The sequence below is a fragment of the Corvus cornix genome, chromosome 1 (genome assembly GCF_000738735.6).
Source record: "Corvus cornix cornix isolate S_Up_H32 chromosome 1, ASM73873v5, whole genome shotgun sequence".
In the NCBI taxonomy this organism is placed as follows: domain Eukaryota; kingdom Metazoa; phylum Chordata; class Aves; order Passeriformes; family Corvidae; genus Corvus; species Corvus cornix.
In genome coordinates this window covers 23247352-23267126 of record NC_046332.1, presented here as the reverse complement: position 1 = coordinate 23267126, position 19775 = coordinate 23247352, and the positions used below count along the sequence as shown (strand labels likewise).

General features: G+C 44.9%; 1 long non-coding RNA gene across 1 annotated transcript in view; it reads right to left on the bottom strand.

Moving 5' to 3' along the window:
* Positions 1–12785: 12785 nt before the first annotated feature.
* LOC104687060 overlaps positions 12786–19775 on the bottom strand; it is a 114490-nt gene continuing 107500 nt past the window's right edge. Inside the window, exons 6-8 of the long non-coding RNA XR_002044684.3 lie at positions 14727–14969; positions 14264–14354; positions 12786–13205 (exon numbers count right to left, since the gene is read on the bottom strand). This is a non-coding gene — a long non-coding RNA (uncharacterized LOC104687060). The remainder of the gene's footprint in view (positions 13206–14263; positions 14355–14726; positions 14970–19775) is intronic.

Genomic DNA, 19775 nt, shown 5'->3' with positions numbered 1-19775 from the left:
AACTCAGATCCCACAGGGATGGATAGAGCCTCAGGTTACCACATCTGCAATGGGCATTAGAACACATCGATTCTGCAGGAGTCCCATCAAAGCCTTGCACCTCTGACCTGCCTGATGCGCTTTTTAACCAAGAAGTCATTTACGTGGCCTGCTCTGCCCTCAGCCTCTCTGCTAACAGAGATGCTTATTTGATCCCAACACTTGTGTCCACAAGGACACCTCAGTGCTGGTCTCCCTGGTTTGGAACGCACAGACCACAGAGAAGTCACCACAAGCCCCTGCTGGCTGCTCAGTCCCACCAGTTGCCACACAGGTGGGACCCCACCTCTCCAGGAGAGCCCAAGCCCTGTGTTCCCCTCCCTCTCCGTGTTTGTGCTGCTCTTTAAATGGCTTTGTTTTGCTTAAGCATCCCTTTTCAAGTAATGTTTAGCTTCCAGTTGGAATGAGCTCCAGGAAGCATGGCCGGGTCCCTGCCTGGAACAACGGCCTGTAATTTACGGTGAGTTATGTTTCAATTACCTCGGTGTTATAGCGTCTTGGTGAGGGCAGGCATTATGTCATGTCAGGGATACGGGAGAGGGAGAAAATACAGACGCTCCCATTACAGCCAGTGATGGAACAGTTTTAATAATACTGCAGGAAAAAAATAAAGAGAAGGGGAGTGCAAATGACTTTCCAGCCATACCATTACTGCACATTAGTAACCCAGCGCAGCCAGGGAGAGAGAGGGGGAGAGCGAAGTGGGGAAAGGAGAGGCACAGCTAAGCAACGGGAAAGAGGAAAAGGGAGAGGAGACAGAGGGGGCAGAGAAAGGGAAAAAATAGTGTGAGGCAGGAGAAGACAGGGAAGGAGGGAGGGAAGGAGGGAGAGAGGGACAGAGAAGGGCACCAGAGGAGCAGGGGAAGAGGCTCAGTGAGAGATGCAAGAGGAGAGGTGGCAGGAGAGGAAGGACGTGGTCCTCGTAGAGTTACAGAGGGAGGCTCACTGCCTCAGCCCCAGAGCAATCTTATGCCACAGCCAGCTCCTATGCACCCCACACCTCCACTGGCCCTGGTTCACTGGCTGTGGGGAATGGCAAGCAGGTGAGAAGCTGCAGGAAAGGGGAAGAGAAGCCATCGCTATTAGGCTTTGGTGAACGATACTGCTTTGTCGCTAGAACAAAGCACTCGACTTTCCAATAATAACAAGCTACTTTTTTTTCTTTTAATCAAATTTCCTTTGTTGTTGTGGCTTTTCCTAATTTTGCTTCAGCAGGGTAAGCCTCTCTTCCAGCTTGCTGCCTCAATCGACGCTCAGCCTCACTCTCAGTCACTCCTGCCCATGTGCGCCAGCACTCTCTCTCCTTCTTTATTTTCTTGACACAAATGGCAGTCATTGCTCAGAGAATGTGCTGGGTGAGCCTGCTTTGTAATTCAGACCTTTTATTCAGGTTACTATTATGTACTAAAGAGGAAAATATGTATTGGCTAAACGGCCTCCTTACTGATGGTCCCCAGGATGGGAGGGAAGGGCTTGGGCACAGGACCTCAGGTGAACCTGCTGTCTCCCTGCCTTGCTCATTATTTGCCTGGGAATTCAGCTCATTTTCATTGCCACCTGCCTTCCCACTGCAGGGAGTAAACCCTGTGGTTGGAGATGAATTTATGCCTTTCTGTCAGTGTTCATGCTTGACAATGGGCTCAAAGACCAAGAACTTTGGGCATATCAAATAGCCGACAGGAAGATCAGGGTTGAAAATTGGGAGTGCAATTTGAAGGGAGTGTGAATAAGTGAGATTTTGCCTCTGCCTGGGTAATTTATACCAGTATAACTACTAGAGATCAGTACCCACCTGTGTAGGCTTATTCCACCAATGCAATGCCATAAAGCCTCAGCAAACCCAAGGCAGGGATTCCCCACCATCACAAACGGCTTCATGCTGCTGTACCAGTAAAAATAAAAGCTGCCTCCCTGTCACTCAGATTTAGGTTTTCCAGAATGCTGTTAGTAGAGATAAGGGATAATACTGCAGTGTTTCAAGTTGTGCACCTGCATCCTTTCAGTACCATATCTGCACAGTAGCAGTGAACACAGTTGTGTAAATGTGAGCTGAACCAGGCACTGGCACATGGAGGCACATCTCTCGTGGTTGCAGTAAGGGATGCATCCTGCCTCAGGGCAGTTATGAGCAAACAGGACACCAAATGTTCCTTAAACCAAAAATTAAACCAAATGGTTTAATTTTAAAAGAACATGCATAGGCAATCCCTGTTCCAGCGCAAAGCCTGCAGAAATATTTTCCCCATCAACATGCCCTGATTATCAGTGTGGGTTTTTGCACTGTATCAGCAGCTTACCACTGTGTGACTGGCATATTTGCCATTCAGGTACAAAGATCCCAAATGCTTCCCAGCCCTCCTGTGCAGTGTGTGGAGGTGTCTGACTGTTGGCAGCTGGGGGCTGCAGTTTCCAGAGTGGTTCTTTTTGTGGTGCTCACACCTCACTTGCTGCATCAAAGCGATGGGGCAGGTCTGCCTCCCTCCTGAAGGCATCTGGATAACGCTGTGGTTGGGCATATGTAGTGCAGGCAGGAGGATCTCAGAGGTCAGGGGACTGCTGCCAGGATTTTCAAGTGGAGGCTGCCTGAAAACATTCTCCATCCACTGGATTAGCCCAGTTTTACAGGATGACACAGACAACAGAGGAAATTATTGGGGTGACCTGAGTTCCACATTAAGGAGTTAACCTCTTCTGCTTGTCTGCAGACAGAGTGGATGATTTTCTGGTCAAACTGATTTTTTGCCAGGACTTTTCAGGGAAGATTTCTGTTTTGTTCCTGGACCTCCATTAAAAGGAGACCATGATCTGCCTTTTATTGTCTGAGGTAAAGTCTGGAGTTTTTGTTCAGTTAGAGTCTCTTTGCCTCAGGGATTTTTTCAGAGGAACTTATATGGCAAATGTATCTAGTCTGCATTATAAACAGGACATATTTCTCTTTCCAAGTAGACATTATCTTGTTTATTTTTTTATTTATTATTATTTTATTTATTTTGTGCCATGGGAATACCTCTGCACAGGCAGGTAGTATTCAGTTGCATGTAGAAAAGGGAAACTTCATCCAAGCAGTTCTACCACAGCCCCTCATTTGTCTTGTGGCAGAGTTTAACAGTGAGAATCTCTTTTTTCCCTCCATTTCTGAGCTCACAGATGTTAAACACAGGCAATGCAGATCTGATGGTCTTGTGGTTCCAGTTTCTCTTCCTTGTTTCCAGCTGCTAAATCACATTTAAAGATGTTAACAATACACAAAATACCCACAGCATATGACTTCCTTCTGCAAGTGATCACTGGGGCTGTCACAGGGGTATTATTACATTGCCAATGAGAAGAAACACATCCCCCGTGGTTCTGAATGGAAGGGAGGCATCTGTAAGGCAGCTTCTCAAGTAGGAGGTGGCCCACGCTTTAGGAAACATGGAGTGCCCTCACACCAGAAAACTGTATTTTAGGAAGCACAGACTAAGCAATTTACCTGTGCTATGTCTGTTGTTTTCCCTCTGCTGTGGTTAGTCATTAAAGTCATATTGCAGCCCGGATCCCATCAATGGATTTTTATTAGACACAGTACAGTGACTAGTGACTTCACCTGCACACATTTCCATCTGATGTTTTTTTAACCTAACCCAAGGAGAATCTGTGGGACGTGTGTGGATATGCCTTGGGGAGGATTGTGAGTAAACATGTGGGTAGCAGTGTGTTTGCAAACACCATTAACCAATGGAAAAGCTGGTCCTGAGGCACCAGGGAAACTACAACAGAGATTTGTTGGACAGCAAGGGATATAGCCCCATTCGTCTTCACACAGGGGAGAACCGGCCACAGATGTCATGGGAGGACTCTGTCAAAGACTTAGCGGAAGAATTTGGAAGTCCCCTTTACTCCTGCTGTTAATATTCCCTCACAGCTACAGTTCATCATCCACTTCACTGCCTTCACTGCCTTCCAGGACTGCAGGATCAAAAGCTTGCACAGTAACTGGGTCAGAGAGTCTCCTAAAAGGAGACTTTGCTGTTTCTCTCCCCATCCCAGCCACTGTGTTAACTGAGATGCAGCAAACAAGTGAAAAATGTGGTGTCAGGAAAAATAACCAGGCTTACCTCTGACTTTGGGGAAAATTTGGGAAATGAGGAGTGGCACCAAATTGACTGCTTCAAGAAGTTTTGGACAGTGGATTCTAAAAGTCCTTCTGCAGCACAGCCCTGCCCTGATCACTTTGGTTTGGATAATAGGATGTATTAGGATCCAGTTACAAGCCAAAGTCCACTAGGGAGTGGAAGTGTGAAGCTTAATACAGTATCAGAGAAATGGAAAGTGTCTTTAATGGTACAGAAGGGACTTGTGCTGGAAAGCATTTAACAGAGCCTTGGTAAGTAAACTGTAGTAATTGAGCTAGTGAAGGCATTTAGCTTGAACACTTTGTTTATGTATAACAAAATCAAATAAGCACCAGGAAGAACTATTCTTTAAAGGGATAATTTGAAATGCTTCTATTCCCTCCCCAGACAAAGAGCACTTACTCATTTCAGTGTGCACATTTCATTGTGCCAAGTAGCTACAGTGACTCCTGGTTTGTGAATACAGGAGGATTTAAACCACAATGCGTTATAGTCAAGCTTCCACACCTACAGTTATTTCAAATCCACCAGGGAATACAGCCCAGATCTTCAAACTGAGAACTCAGATGATTACGGCATCCCCTGGGACTAATTCTCCCTCTGCTCTTCTCAACTCCAACTCTCCGCTTTCCCTGAGGACCACTGTTTATCTGGAAAAGAAACAAGGGTGCTGAAAGGCATTGGAGGGAAGATAAATAATGAGCATGAGCAAACTGTCAAAGAAAGCTTCACTGTGGTCAGCTTGTATGTCAGAGAAAAAGAGAGGAAGAGAAGAATAAATCCTAAAGACAATACAAGCTTTAAGGATCTGACCTCTATACCCAGTAGAATTACAGTATTGAATACAAGAGATTGTCAAAGGTCTTAATAACAGCTGGGTCAAAAAACACCCACTGAGACTGTTTGTTTTCCTTTAACTGAACCCTGGGATTTTCACTAACTAAAATTTAAGAAGGAAATGAAGTTAAAAAAAAAGCAGTTTTATGCCTTGGAAGCTGCTGCAGGGCCATGTGGGGGTTGAGCTTTACCACATTCTCCTCTGTGAGAGGGTTTTGTTTAGAAGTGAGTCCTAATATGAAGCTCTGAAGGACTGCACTTGCCACTGTAGAACCATACTAAGTTGGCAAGGTTGAAGAAAAATATTTCAAGTGTGGTGTTTAAAGTGGAAAGTAGAGATCCAGTTTAAAATTTTAAACAGAGAAGTCTCTCTTTTTTTCCTTTCTTGGCACGAAATTTTGTCTGAGGTCAGCTTTACGTGAAAAACTGTGGTGAACAGGACCTCACTAGGCAGGAGTTTGGTTTAACATTTTTGGTCTTCTTTGACATTCCTGAGAAATCCAGTTCAAGAATTTTCATCTGAACAAGATGGAATTAGAGATTAAATTACCAACTGCAAAAAACCAAACAAAACCCAACCTTTTAATCAAGTTCAGGGCATAGATTTGTACGTCCATGTTTAAAAGATGCTGATAATTGAATAGACTAGGCATGGAAAAGGATGAAAACAAGGAAGAAAGATGGAAAACAGAGAAGGCAAAGTGTTAAATATGATAGAAAGTTGGTGGAGGGTCACTTCAGAGAGCAGACTTCAGAGAAAGACTCAGTTGCAACCTGTGTTGGAAGCAGGGAAGACGACAGGGAAGACAAAGGAGTGGCTTTATCAGACCTTCAGATGCTATAGGAACACATCTTATGGCTGGGAAAGGCACATCTTCAGACCCATAGAGCAGCCCTGGCTTTTGCAACAAAGAGTGTTCCAGAACACCTGGACTATCAAGGAGTAACATCAATGAGTGGCGAGCAGAGTGTCGCAGCTGAAAGGGGAAGGCTGAGTTGAGGATCAGACACCAGCTTTGAGTTCCTTTATTTAAACAAACAAATAAGAACCCAGCTTAAGCTACAATGTACTGGATTATTCTTATACAGGCACATGCAACAAAGCAGCCTAATGGGAGAGGAAGGAACACAAGGTCATTACTGCATACAGCTCTCCCACTCCCCCAGTCAGCAAGGCAAGGAGCTACCAGCAAAAATTGGGTTCCAGCTGTCCTTTCTCTCTTCCTAGTAAATGTTCTCACCTCCACTGTCCCAACCCACCACCTACCTTCCAAGAAAAACAAAGCTTCAGTGATTTGCTTGTAGCATTTAATTCTTACTTGAAGAGCTTATGTTACCAGGTTTAAGGAAAATAAAGGATGCTAAACAACTTGAACGGCCAACAACTGACAAATAGCAAATAATGAAAGCACTCAATTCAAACATAAATGAGGCCAGGGATTACCTATTATTCTGTCTTTACACACTACCCAGAAAGCAGGCAGAGGGGGTGCATTCTTGGTCAATTCCTAGGCACTGTCATAATAAACGTGATTAAAAAGCTATAATTTACCTGCACAAATAATTCAATGAACAAATACAAACAACAAACAAATTTGGGCAGCTGCGATCAGATCCTAAGCAGAATAGAGCACATTTACTAAATAAATTGGTATCAACTAGTCCTAGTAATTGCATTCCATCTCCCAGAATGGCTCCTGGATTACTTACGGAGCCCAAAAGCCTGCCAAGCATTTTACAGGCTGTGTCCATTCTGTGCCTAGGAGAGTGGATTCACTGCCTACACCCAAATCACTGAGCATTTGCATTTGCATTGACATTTTTATGGGGCTTTCTAGCTTTGCAAGTGTTTTCTAAGGAGTGAAGTTTACAATAGCTCTGGTCCTCTTGTAATACTGCTGATTAAGTAACAGGATCAGACTAGATTTTGCATTCTTTTAGCAACAAAAATGACTTACTTGGGGCATTAAAATAACAGCCCCTAGAGAAACATGTGCACAGGTTACAGATAAGCCCTCAGCACTGCGTTAGCTCTCCTTATTTGCTCTCCCCATGTCTCTGCCGTCCTGAGTTTTGAGCTGGAGTCACGGCTCAGCACAGACCCCAGAAACCTGTTCTGACTTTATCCAGGCCTGAGAGAAGCAAGCACCTCTCCTCCACAGAGAGCTCTGGTCAATTTTGTGACTCACAAGCAGAGCTCTCACTCTTTGGAAGAAATGCTGAACTAAGCTTTCCTGGGCCATGTATCCTCCCTCCTCCCTGCCTTAGCCAGGCAGCAGTGCCAAGCGTGGTGGGTAAGTGCAGGTTCCACGACAAGATAAGATAAATGGAGAAACATATGCTGCAAGAGATGTTTATTGAGTGAGATGCTAAATGAATAACCCAATCAATGCTGTAATATTTAATTCAATACAAACTTCAGATTGAGAGTGTTCCCCATTTATTCCGCGCTGTCACTGAAATTGTTCATTAGAGCACTGCGCTATCATTAAGGAGAAGAGGTTTCCAGGGGGAAGGGGCTGGCTCTGGGCTGTGCAGAGGGTGCAGCCTTCTCAAGGTGGTGAGTGACAGAGTTTTACTACCTTCCTTCTGTGCTGGGGACTTTGGGGAAGGCAGGAGACACTGTGCTTTTCTGAAATGTTCCCACCCTCTGTAATGCCTTGTGCCGGTGTAACACTTTCTCCACATGTCCAGAAGCCCTTTGCAGCTGTGCCTCTGCCCTCAACCATTTGGACATGCCAAACATGAGTTTAAACCACCCTAGTGTTTCTGTCTTCTGGGCTCCCAGTTCTCTGCTGGGACACTGCCACTGCTCACATTGTCAGCACAGGGCTGTAGTCAGGGATGGAGGGGGAAGAGAGGACCTGTGACTGTGTCCTGGGAACTCAGGAAGTGCCATCTATGTGGCAAAAGGAGCAAGGGGAAGCAGAAAAACTCATCATGGGTCAAGTCCTGGACTGTCAACCTGCCCTTGCCATGTGTCAATGCTCACTTCTCCTCGGCACTGTGAGGTCAGTTGCAGTGTGCCAGCACACCCTGCTTGCACTTGGACCAGCTTTTGGGCAGCCCTGCCTGCTGGCAAGCCATCCTGCCTCACCACCAGGATAAAGTGCTCACCCTCTAACACATGTGCATTGAGATGGCATGGCAGAGGTTGCCAGCTGGCTGGACAGCCCTTGCTTGTGACAGGCGGCACATTGTCTCTGAATCATCCTGGCCATCCTTATTCAGTACACCTGGCACCCTGTCCCCCACATTTAGAACTGCCACTCTCCTCGATCTCAAACCATCTGGTACAGCTCTAACTTTTCCTGTGTTTGATTGGATTTCCTGAGTACAATACTTGACTGAGAGGTGCCCACAAGTCCTTCCCTATGCCGTGTTGCCTCTGACAGCTGTTGTTCCCTCTGGCCTCTGTCACCGGCCAGGTTGTACCAAGATCCAGGATGATGTCTGAAGCATGGCATGGCATCACTGAAGCCCCATTCTCTGAACTAGTCTGTCCTCTTTTCCTAAGGGTTTATATGAAAGGAACCCAAGGTAGTTCAATATTGATTTCCACATGGGTGTTAGAGTAATGCATTCGTTCCAGCAGGTCGAATACCTTCAGTGGGTGTTCTTCAAAGCTAGCTTCACTCTCTAAAGTGATCCCAATTAGCTTATTTATTCCCTTCTCAAAGTCCTTCCTTCTTTCTTCCGCCTCTCTCTTTGCTCGCTCAGGCAAGTTCTTAATTATCCCCCCCAAGTGTTCCTCAGGTGAAGCAGCTGAAAGCTGTGCTTAACTTGTCCTCTGACTAGCTGCAGAAGAACTAATGAAATATGGACAGGTGTAGTGAGCCTAGATGCACGTGTGTTTGCATGCTCATTTAATTCTTTTAGTTCCCTCCTCAAAAGGGAAACCCAATCCTGCTGGCGCTTGTGAACTCCTCCACTGCTTTTGGGGAGCTGGCATGGGCACAGTGTAGGATTCTGTCATGCCTCAAGTGCTCTGAAAGTTTCTGTTTCAAGGTAGTTTACAAGGATATCTTTGGAAAGGAGACCACAAAAGCTCCATATTATTTAGGGATCATCTTGAAGTCAAAGCATATGTAAATGCAGAGATAAGGAATGTATGAAAATAAACAACAACTAACCCCTCTCCCCTTTTCGATTTAATATATCCATACATTCATCCATTCTAACTCTACCTCCTCTTCTCACTTTTCTTATTTCTATGGCTGCAAGAATTCATGTTTCATCTACCTTTCAAAGGCTGGTGAGTAACCAGAACTTTGTCGGCATCTTCATTTCAAACAGTAAAAAAACAAACAGCCCTCCCTCAGCCCCCCCTCTCCCAGTCTGTTCCTGCCAGAAACATAGCAACCAGCACGTACAGCTTTCTGCAGGCAGCCTAGTTTGCATTTAATTAGTTCTGTGATATCCTAAACTTCTTTCAACCTCCGCCCCCAGAACATCACTGTAGAAATCCTCACTCTGGGAATGGCATGATGGAGCTGTCAAAAGCCCAGCATCTGTGCCAGAAAGCGTTTAGAGTGCTTGGATTCCTGAATCAGGACATGGTTTGCCTGGAATATAATCTGTGACCAGGAAAACAAAGAAATGTAAGGGTCTACAGAGGAGCAAAAACAGGAAATGTAAACTCCATTTTATAAACTGGGAAATATGAGGCAGAGATGTGAAGCTACTTGCTCTCAGAACATCTGTCCGGCCTATCAATAATGATGACAGGACAGGTGCCTGCCCTCCCCTGATGGGAGAAGACAGGGGTTTTCTGAGGTGAGGAGGAACGTGGTGGAACAAGTAGTTCTAATTCCTGGAATCTTCTTTTCCCAGCCATGCATCCCCAAACCAGTTGTGAGGAGGTCTTTGTGAGTCCCATTGCAACAGGGCTTGCATTCTCACAGACTGTCCGTCCAAGGGCCTTGAACAGACAAGGCAGAGTCACTGAACACCGGAGGGAAGGGGCTTATATGGACCAGGATGGTAATTCCTCCAGGCACCTCACACTGGGTCAGGTAAGAGTGTTCAGGATCAATAAACCCCCCTGCTGCACCTTGCAGAAAACACCACCTCCACCTCCACGCAATTCCTGTTAGCTCTGCCGACTCCATCCCAGACGTGGGCCCTGCCTCCAAGTCCTCTGCTTGGACACTGCACCAGCAGTTACCGAAAATGGCAATGCAATCAGCGTGTGCCTGAATCTAGTTGCCTGCTGGTGATCCTTGTCCTTTCCTCTTCAGTCCTGAAGTTCCACCCACAGATGAATCATTCCCACTCCTCCCTCCTCCAAGGCACCAGGGGTTTCCCAATACAGTGCCAACCGTAGTGACATCCTGAGGTGGTCAATGAGATAGTCACTGTTTCTCCCCTGAGCAAAACCTCCCTTTTCTGTTCCTTTATCCTTAACCCAGAAGTGGCAGCCACAGGAAAGCTCCTCACAGTTTCCTGCATTTCTGCTAGCCAAAGCAAACCCAAAAACTGGAAAGCAAGCAGAGCTAAAGCAGGCATTGATATTTTTAATCAGTCTGTCAGCCCACTAACCCTCTTTGATGCTTCAACCAGGCTTGCAGTTGGCAAGAGTGCTGCTGACAGTGGTACCAGCACATTGAGGCAGGTCCTTTATCTCTATGTGACCAGAGCAATGCAGCTTCTTGCTCTGGCCATTAGCAACCTCTCAGCAGAGGAGGCAGCTGCATTCCCTGCCAGGACTCTGTGAATTAAAGCACAGGGAGCATTCACCTCATTCAACAGTTCCTCCCTCCCACCCCCTGCCACTCTGCTGCTGTTAAACTCACTGCAGCTTCAGCTTCTTTATCATCTCATTTGCTTTCTGATCTGACACCAGCCTGCCATGCAGCTGATCAAAGGTAGAAACCAGAGTGCAGCCGGGCTGAGCAGCCCCCAAATTCACACAAACATGTCACTTCCCATCTCTGCGTGTTAGACAACTTCACTTCTTTCTGTAACTGCCTCTTTTAATCTCTCCCTCCACGCATAACACACCCCTTTGCTTTCTCTTCATCCACTACATTAATTTCCTGTGCCCACATGCTGTCACCATTTCCCTTTTCTTTTTTGATCTTTCCCATCACTTTTCCCCCTTGCTTCCAAAGTCCCTCTGTCTCCCTAACAGTTCTCATTTCTTTACCCTCTCTCTTCCTACTCTTCCCATCATTTTCACATTTTTTCATTTGATTATTTCGGTTTCTGCCTCTTCCTCTTCCTCTTCCTCACTCTTTTTGGAGGATCTACATTGTTTCACAGGAGAGAAGTCACTTTTTGCAGTGTGGAAGTAAGGTCCCAGAAGGGATATTCATCCCTTCAAAGCTGCAGATAGACTATTATTAGTATCAACATTATCTTTATATATGCTCCTTGAATCAGTAAATGACCTCTCCCATGAAGTCTTTCATGGATCAGAAGCCTCTCAGCACTTGAGATCCTGTGTGGGGAAGAAAGAAAATCAGTAGCCTGTTTCTGCAAGAAATCAAGGAAGAAAGGGAAGAAAGGAAGAAAGAGAGGAGGCATGAAAGACAGGAGTCAAAGAGAAAAGAGAAAAGAAAAAATGGAAAAAGAGAAAAGAAAAAATGGAAAAAGAGAAAAGAAAGGTCTTTGGGGGAGGGTGTGGATGATAGGCAGTAAACACAAGGATTTAGAATAGAAAACTTTTTGTACAACCCTGCTGAATTCCATTTTAACATAATCCCCAACTCTTGCACCTCATGCTAAACTAGCAATCTTTGGAATGTCTCTGGTAATTCTCCCAGTCACCTGCACAGGACTACAAACTGTCTTAATTTTGGATTTTGGATTACTTTTCAATATTTCAGTCTGCAATCAACTAACACTCCAAATGAGGAAGAAGACCAGTTCAGATCTGTTTAGGTTAAGAAATGAGTGATGATTCTGATCCCTTATGGCAAGCCCAGGCTCTTGTCTGTGATGGTAGAAAGACCATTTACAACAGAGGAAGGCATAGGAATCGCACTTGAGACAGGTGAGATAATTTTGCCTCCACTCCTCTACCCATCAGGCTTCAGCCAAAGCTTCAAAAGTTGGAAGTGAAGTTCCAAAGCTCAAACTGCAAAATTTGTATTGAGATATGAACATCTCTGAGGTCTTCAAGCAGGCATTTTGGTCTACACCCAGCTTGATTAAAGTATTCCTGGATTCAATTAACTGAAATATAATGGGATTATTTCATACCATGCAATCTGATTTTTTCTTTTTTTTTGGTTACAGTAAAGTGAGCAAGTGGTGATTACAGGGCTTAATACAGCAGGCCTTGCTGTTTCACTGAAATAAAAAAGTGACATGAAATTAGGTCAGTTTAGCCAGAATTTCTTGTGGGAAGCAAGGAGTAGGGGAAAATATCTCTGGTTTTCCTTCATGAGATTATTTTTCATTAGATAATTCTTGAAAACATATTCTCTGGCACATTATACCAGAAGAAGAAACAGTTTAAATCAAAGACACTTCATTTTCATCAAAATAAAACACATATTGAATCAAGTGTTAAATACACACACAAAATAATTTCCCCAGAATATTCTTCAATAGAAAACATTTTTCAAAAATTAAGGTTTTAATTTCAGTTCCATGTCAAGCCCATATTTCAAAAAACTGAATCCTGAGAGTGGATAGTCACAGGTTTTATTTCACTGAATAGTGCCTCTGGGAACAATGGTCAGCATAAGGCCAGGCACAGGGCTGGCAGCAGCCCCTCACCTGCAAGATGCAGCTGTATCCAAGCTGGGAGTGACTTCCAGCACATTGATGGGCCATGGACCATTTTGAAATTCCACCATGCATTTCACTTCCCCACCCTGCTGAAACAAAGGGGCCAGCAAGGAAACTTCTGCTTCACTCCGTAACTTCAGACCAGTCCTTGGTGAAGTGCCCATCCAAGGGCCTTGTTCACCACGGCAGTCCCAGCACTGAGCAACCAACCAAGTCCCCAGACATCAAGTTCTCTTGCTTAAATCCGTTAAGCAGATTTTATTTACAATATCTTTCTACGTCAGCAGCTCAGATTGTTCATTTTTGTAACCATACACCACCCCTTACACATCTGCAGATGCTCCCACATGAATATGCTCTAAAACTTATCCTTGTCCGTCATATTGGAGTACTTTAGCACATGGTGCTCTTTTTGAACCTCGTGATATTTCCAGCTGAAGGTGTCTCTTGTGCCGCAGGACACTTAAAAAACACCTAAAAGAAAAGAATTCACAATCTGTGGTCCCTAAATCCCCAGTTCTCAGCTTAATAATACATTTTCAGCTGTGCAGTTACAACATTCATAACTAGTGCTGAGAAAATAATTTGCAGCCAGTAATTTGCTGAAAGAATTTAGTCCCTTTCTCTGCTCGCAGATGGTCCCTGAGCAAAATCAAAATTTCCTCGAATGTACTCATTATTTGAAAATACTCAACACATTTTTGGCAGGGCTTTTTTTTTTTTTTCCCTTTAAAAAACCACCCTTGCAGATTGATCACAAAAGCATTGCTTGTGTATTCCATAGTTAGTATTCTAGCCATGAGCTGCTGGTTTGTTGTGATTAATCATAGGTTCATACTATGGTTTCCATTCCCCCACTGGAGGAAAAACAAAACCCCCGTAATTCTTACAGTCAGGTGTAGGCCTTGAAAAAACCCCAGGGGCTTTGATTTCCCTTGTGAAAAAGAAGCAGAGAAATTGCACTAGGGAATTTTAACCCCTTCAATCTCTGGTTCTCACAGGGTTTCTTGTATCTTTCATAGGGCCTACCGTTCCCACTTAATGTGGCTCCGTAGAAAGTCTCACAATGGTACAGCAGGACCACATATTTGGAACTGTGCATCCTAATGGCACAACACAAGGAACACTCCATCCTACTCCCCAGTCCCCTGAAGTGAATCCAGCTTATTCCAGCGAGAAAACCCATGGTGAGGTTGCAGGATGCTGTACTGGAAGCACCTGAGATACGGGACAAACTGGGGAGTGCCAAGCAATGGGCATGGACAGAGGAGTCTTCTCCAGACCTGTGAGGCCTGACAGGTCTGTTTTTTTTAAAGAATCACTGCAGAGAACAAACAGATAAGGCTTCAAAAATTGATTGATAGGCGGGGTCCATCATTTAAATTCCATTAGCTCATTGCATGCCAAGGAACTACACGCAAGGGAGGAATTTAGCATTGTGTTGAACTGTTCATACCAACACTTAGGAAAGAGAAATGCTTGCAAGCTTGTGAAGGCTCAGTAGGCCAATCAAATTCTTATGTTCTGCTCACCTGCCACTGCCAGCTTTGGGCTGTCCTGCTCTGCTCCTCTAGTTGGACACTGGAACTCATCCAGGACTGGGTGCAGACTGATGTCCTGGAGCTGAAAAGATGGGGGCACAACACAGTAAAAATCCCTGAGCCATCCCTCCCATCCATCAGTTGTGCTCTTTCTGTGCAAATATGTGCTGCTAATGCAAGCACAGACAGAATTGTGCCACTCTTTGCAGCTGCCACAGGGAAGAATCACATTTACATTACTAAATGCATCTTTCCAGCAAAACACAGAGTGAAGTCAGAAGACATCCTTTGATAAGGAAGAAAGAGACTTTAAAACAAATAACCCACATTCACTAACATATATTCAAATATAGACAAGAGGAACAGTGGTAAAAAAAACCCAGCCAAACCCCCTGACATTTCTGCTTCAAGCAGCCCTTATCACAGAGTGTGCGGGTTTCATTTTGGCTGTTACCTTTCCTTTTGATGGCGTCTTCTGAACTTCTCTGCAGTGTGGGGGATCCTGTCTCTTGCAGGTGTATTCTGTGCTAGCCTGCCCCAAGAAATGACTAGCCATACAGGTGTAAAGGCTTTTCTTCTCCTGAGAGATATTCTGTGTCCAAAGTGGAGCTCTGGGAGGAGGTCTGGGTTTTGACTTGTATCAGGAAGACGGGACAGAGATACCTCTTCTGCTGCTGCATATATAGAACCAGGACAACTATAAATGTTTTGAGAAAAAAAAAAAAGAAAGTTTTTTCAAGGGGATGACAATTGCATTCAAATAAGTTCAGTGTATGGGAGTTTCTGAATGTTAATCACATGTATAAAAACACCACACAAAACCTTTGGGACATATAAGGCGCACTAAAATAGCCTGGCTAGATAATTGATAAACGTAGTCCTTACATTTTCAATATGGCACTAGATTTATTTAATATTTCGAATTGTGTGACAGGATGGTAGGAAGCGAGGAGTTTCCATAAATGGAAATGGGCAGCTGCAGCTAGCCTCAAACAGAAGAGAAAGGATTTAATGACACTTATACCAAAAAATATCAGAAGCAAAATAGCTGTTGAAGATGACATTAGCACGTTTCAGAATTAGCCCTTTGTTAGGGTAGGTGAGGAGAGTCATGTCATTCAGAGCTGCTGTTTCTGAAGCTGTATTCTGGAAAATCCTAAAGTAGAGAGTTATTTCAACTGATATTCCAATACTTGTTTCTAGCTTTTTTTTTGATGGCAGAAAATGTATTTTAAAAAATGGAACTGAAACAAAGAACAATTCAGAGACAGGAGGTCAATTCTGTGGCAACTTCCATGGCAATGGAGACATAAAAAATAAAACACTGCAGCTTTTATAAAAGGTAGGTTTTTCATGGCTAGCACATTTTCTGTCTATTGTAAAGTTAAACAATAAGGAATTTCCTCCATCCTAAAGCAAAGGCTGAGCCATTTAAGCCTTGCCATGTTTGAAATACAAGGCAAAAACCTCAATCCAAACTTAGCAGTTCACACCACCCAGGACGTCATTCACCACAGACCTCTCTGCCCCAAGTATCAGAATGTCTCAAGTTCAGATCCAGGTGTGAATTGGGTTTGTGTGGCCAGGTTTGGGTAGCGGAGCAGGGTCTACAGGGATGGCTTCTGTGAGAAGCTGCCAGAAGCTTCCCCCTTGTCTGGCAGAGCCAATGCCAGCTGGCTCCAGGATGGACCAGAGATGCTGGTAATGCCTTTGCAACATACTTAAGGAGATAAAAAAAAACGGGTTTGTGCAGCTGTGATTTCACTCAGAGGAGACCAGAGTGAGAATATGGGAGACAATCATCCCTGCAGACACCAAGGTCAGTGCAGAAGGAGAGGAGGAGGTGCTCCAAGTGCTGGAGCTGAGATTCCCCTGCATCCTGTGGTGCAGACCATGGCGAAGCAGCCGTGCCCCTGCAGCCCATGGAGGTCAGTGGAAGCGCAGAGATCCACCTGCAGCCTGTGGAGGAGCCCCATGCTGGAGCAGGTGGATGCCTGAGAGGAGGCAGTGACCCTGTGAGATGCCCACGCTGGAGCAGGCCCCTGGCAGCGACCTGCAGAGAGGAGCCCACACTGGAGCATATTTGCTGGTAGGACTCGTGACCCTGTGGGGGACCCACACTGGAGCAGGCTGTTTCTTGAAGGACTCAACCCATGGAAAAGTGACCCATGTTGGAGCAGTTCATGAAGAACTGTTGCCTGTGGGATGAACTCACATTGAAGAAGGTCATGGAGGTATCTCCTGTGAGATCCCAAGACCCCATGCTGGAGCAGGGGAAGGACTCCTCTCCCTGGGCAGCAGCAGAAACAGCATGTGGTGAACTGTCTATAAGCCCATTCCCTGTCTTCCTGTGCCACTGAGGGGCAGGAGATGGAGCCTGGGAAGGATGGAGGGATGAAAGGAAAGGTGATTTTAATGGATTATTTTACTTCTCATTATCCTGCTCTGATTTTGTTAGCAATAAATTTAATTAATATCCTCAACTTCAGCGGTGTGTAGTTAGTGAGTGATCTCTCCTTTTCCCTATCTCAGCTCAAGGACCTTTGGTATATTTTTTTTCCCCTGCTCTTTCCAGTTGTGCAGGAGAGTAGTGGAGTAGCTTTGGTGGGTGCCTGGCATCCAGCCAGGGTCAATCCACTACAAGATGCAAATTCCCTAACTTGTTAAAAAGTCTCACCAGCTAGGGAGTCAGAAGAGGACAAATGTTACAGAGTCTGTGGTTAGACACCTCTCGAATCAAGACAATAAGAAAGCAACAAAATCTTTCCTGTTGTTTAAGCTCAAGGTTTATGCCAGACAATACATGATACTCTAACCAAGGGTAGAAGGATATAGTGAGCCCAGGCTTTATTAAGGTCTGGCTGTACATGATTTACTTTTCATTAGGTTTAGTTAGAAGATAAACACTAATTCAGGCAAGACTTCTAACCTTGCTTAATACTTTAGTCTTAAAACAGAATAATATCTCCAGCATCATTAAAAACAAACATTTAGATGGGAACAAATTAACTCATATCAATTCAGCCAGCTGCAAAGACCTCCTTTCTATTACTGCTATTTCAGAGAATTTATGTTAGCCATTCTCAAACCACCTCTTAAAGATACATGACTTTTGCATTAAGCCTGTAAGACCATAAAATTCAGGTCTTTCCACCTAAGCAAGCAAGTGACTCCCTGAGGCCCCTGTGATTTCTTGGAGAACGCCCTGTAAGTGGGGAACCATCTAGTCCATCTCTCTGCCACAGGGTGAGCAGTGGTCCAACAAGCAGCTGCCGTAGCTTTGTAAGTCATCTAAAACTGCAAAAAGCCACCTATCCTAAAATACTTATTTAGAAGTCCAGGTCTTTACCCAATAGCTTCCAGAGAAGGGAATGTACCCCTGGAAATACATCAGGGATAAAATAAAAAAGGAATGCAGTCTCTGCTTTGACACCTGTTTTGTTCATGGGTGATCAAGTCCTTTCTGATCTTTTATCCACTGTCCTGAGTCTTAAAAGCAAGAACCTCCAGCTCCAGGCAATACAAAGAAAGCTGCAGAAAGCAACGGCAAAACACTGCCTGTGACTTGCTTCTGTGCTAAAAGCTGGAGCAACCTCTCCTTTGCTTTTCCACTTACATTTTCTCTGATTCTTTCTGACTAAACAAGAACAAGCCGTATTTATTCTTAGAAAAGTTGCTGGGTCACCATAAGCCCAAATTTAAGTTCTGGTGGAAAAGGCTTTTCTGCAGACAGCATCTGAAAACTGCCCGCTCTCAGATCCCACTTCCTATCCCAAAGCACTTTGAGGAAGTCTGGATACACATCTGAACTTTTCAGCTTGATGTACTATCTCCCTGTGACTCATAGAAATGTTTCTATGAATATTTAATTCTTTTAAGTTCCAAAAGGAAAAAAAAGGCTCAAAAGGGAAAGAAAAAGACTCAAACAAATACCATAGCTGCCAACATCTTGTGACAGAAAGTCAATAGCTTTTAAATCTGCATAAAATTACATACATTTCCATGAAATTACCTGCATTTGCATATAGTGATGCTACCAGGGAGTTGCAGCTCCTCCTCAAGACTCCCAAAATTCTGTCTTCTCCCACCATCCCAAGAAAACATAAATTCAGTCATCCTTGACCTCTGAAAGCACTGGGAAAATACAGGAGGGAATTGCTGTGGCAACCCCATAGCCTACTGGAAATTCATGTCTGACCAGGGACATGGGCCAGCAGCTTCAGGAAGTGTCCTGAGACATCTCTCCCTTTCCCCATCTCTTTCTCTCCTCCTTGGCAGTGCCAGGTGGAGACTGGGGAGAACAATTTCTAGCTGGCGGGATAAAGTCTGTCCTCGTCCTTACTGCCTGTGTTCCTCACCACGTGCAATTGAGGGGACAGTGCCCACAGCATGCCCAGCCAGGTGCTCTCTCCAGTCCTTGGGGGGATCAGGGATCCCTCTCAGCCTCTCATGAGCTGGGGCAAGGCCAGCCACTGACATCCTGTGCAACACTATGGGTTGGGAAAGGAGGAAAATAGGGTCTGGTGGTAAAAATTACTAGCCTAGGGGTTTCTGGAGTGCATGGAGGGGGAAAAGCAAGAGATGGCCCAGAGATGGAGAGTGACTGCAAACTAGAGCCTGGAGCATGTTTGAAAAGGCACAGGCAATAATGGATTTTATCCACAGGCAGAAGTGGTGTCTCTAGAGAACCACAAAGAAAGGGGAACCCAGCTACAAACCATGTGACTGAATGCCATCACAAAATATTTAGGCAGAGCATCTCCCAGCTGCTGTGATGGCTGCCATACCTTCCTGGCCTCCCAGCCCTGTGCTGCTCCTCCCAGTTGTGTCAGCACAGCCACATTTGTGGGGCAAACCCAGGAACCTCAGTTCACATTGTAGCGCTCACTCTGGGGAAGCCAGCAAGATGGGGGGCACAATATATGGGGGGAAAATGTGTGTGAACCACCTACCAGCCATTTTAGAGACATTGGAAATTGTAATCCTGGAGATGAGTCTGGGGTAAGACAAGATACATTGTTTTTCACTACCTAACAAAACCCAAGAATACATTTGATGAACAATTCCTTCCCCCAGCAGTCTGTCATTTTGATTCTAGCAGATAGATATATTCTGGAGATCATCCTGCTGCCTGGAGTGATAGCTGGGGGATCACGGAGGAACCTATCCACAGAACCAGAGTATCCTGGCAGCTTCTTCCATGGTCTTCCCTCGTGTTAGGGAAAGAGCAGGATGCAAACAGTTTTGGTTTTTTCCTGCCTTCTTATTGCAGCCCCTCAGTCCAGCAGCCAAAGGTAGTTTGATGTACTTAGGTTTTCCCTGATGACATTTGCCCACCAAAAACTGAACCTGAACCCACTAGCCTGCTTTTTCAGAGGCTACAAAACAGGTTAGTAATGAGTTAGATCAAAATGGGGAGTGCTTTGTGTCCCACCCCCAGGCCCTGGCCTCCCTGTATGTAACTGCTTTTGAAATATATTTGGTAACGCACTGAATGTATTTA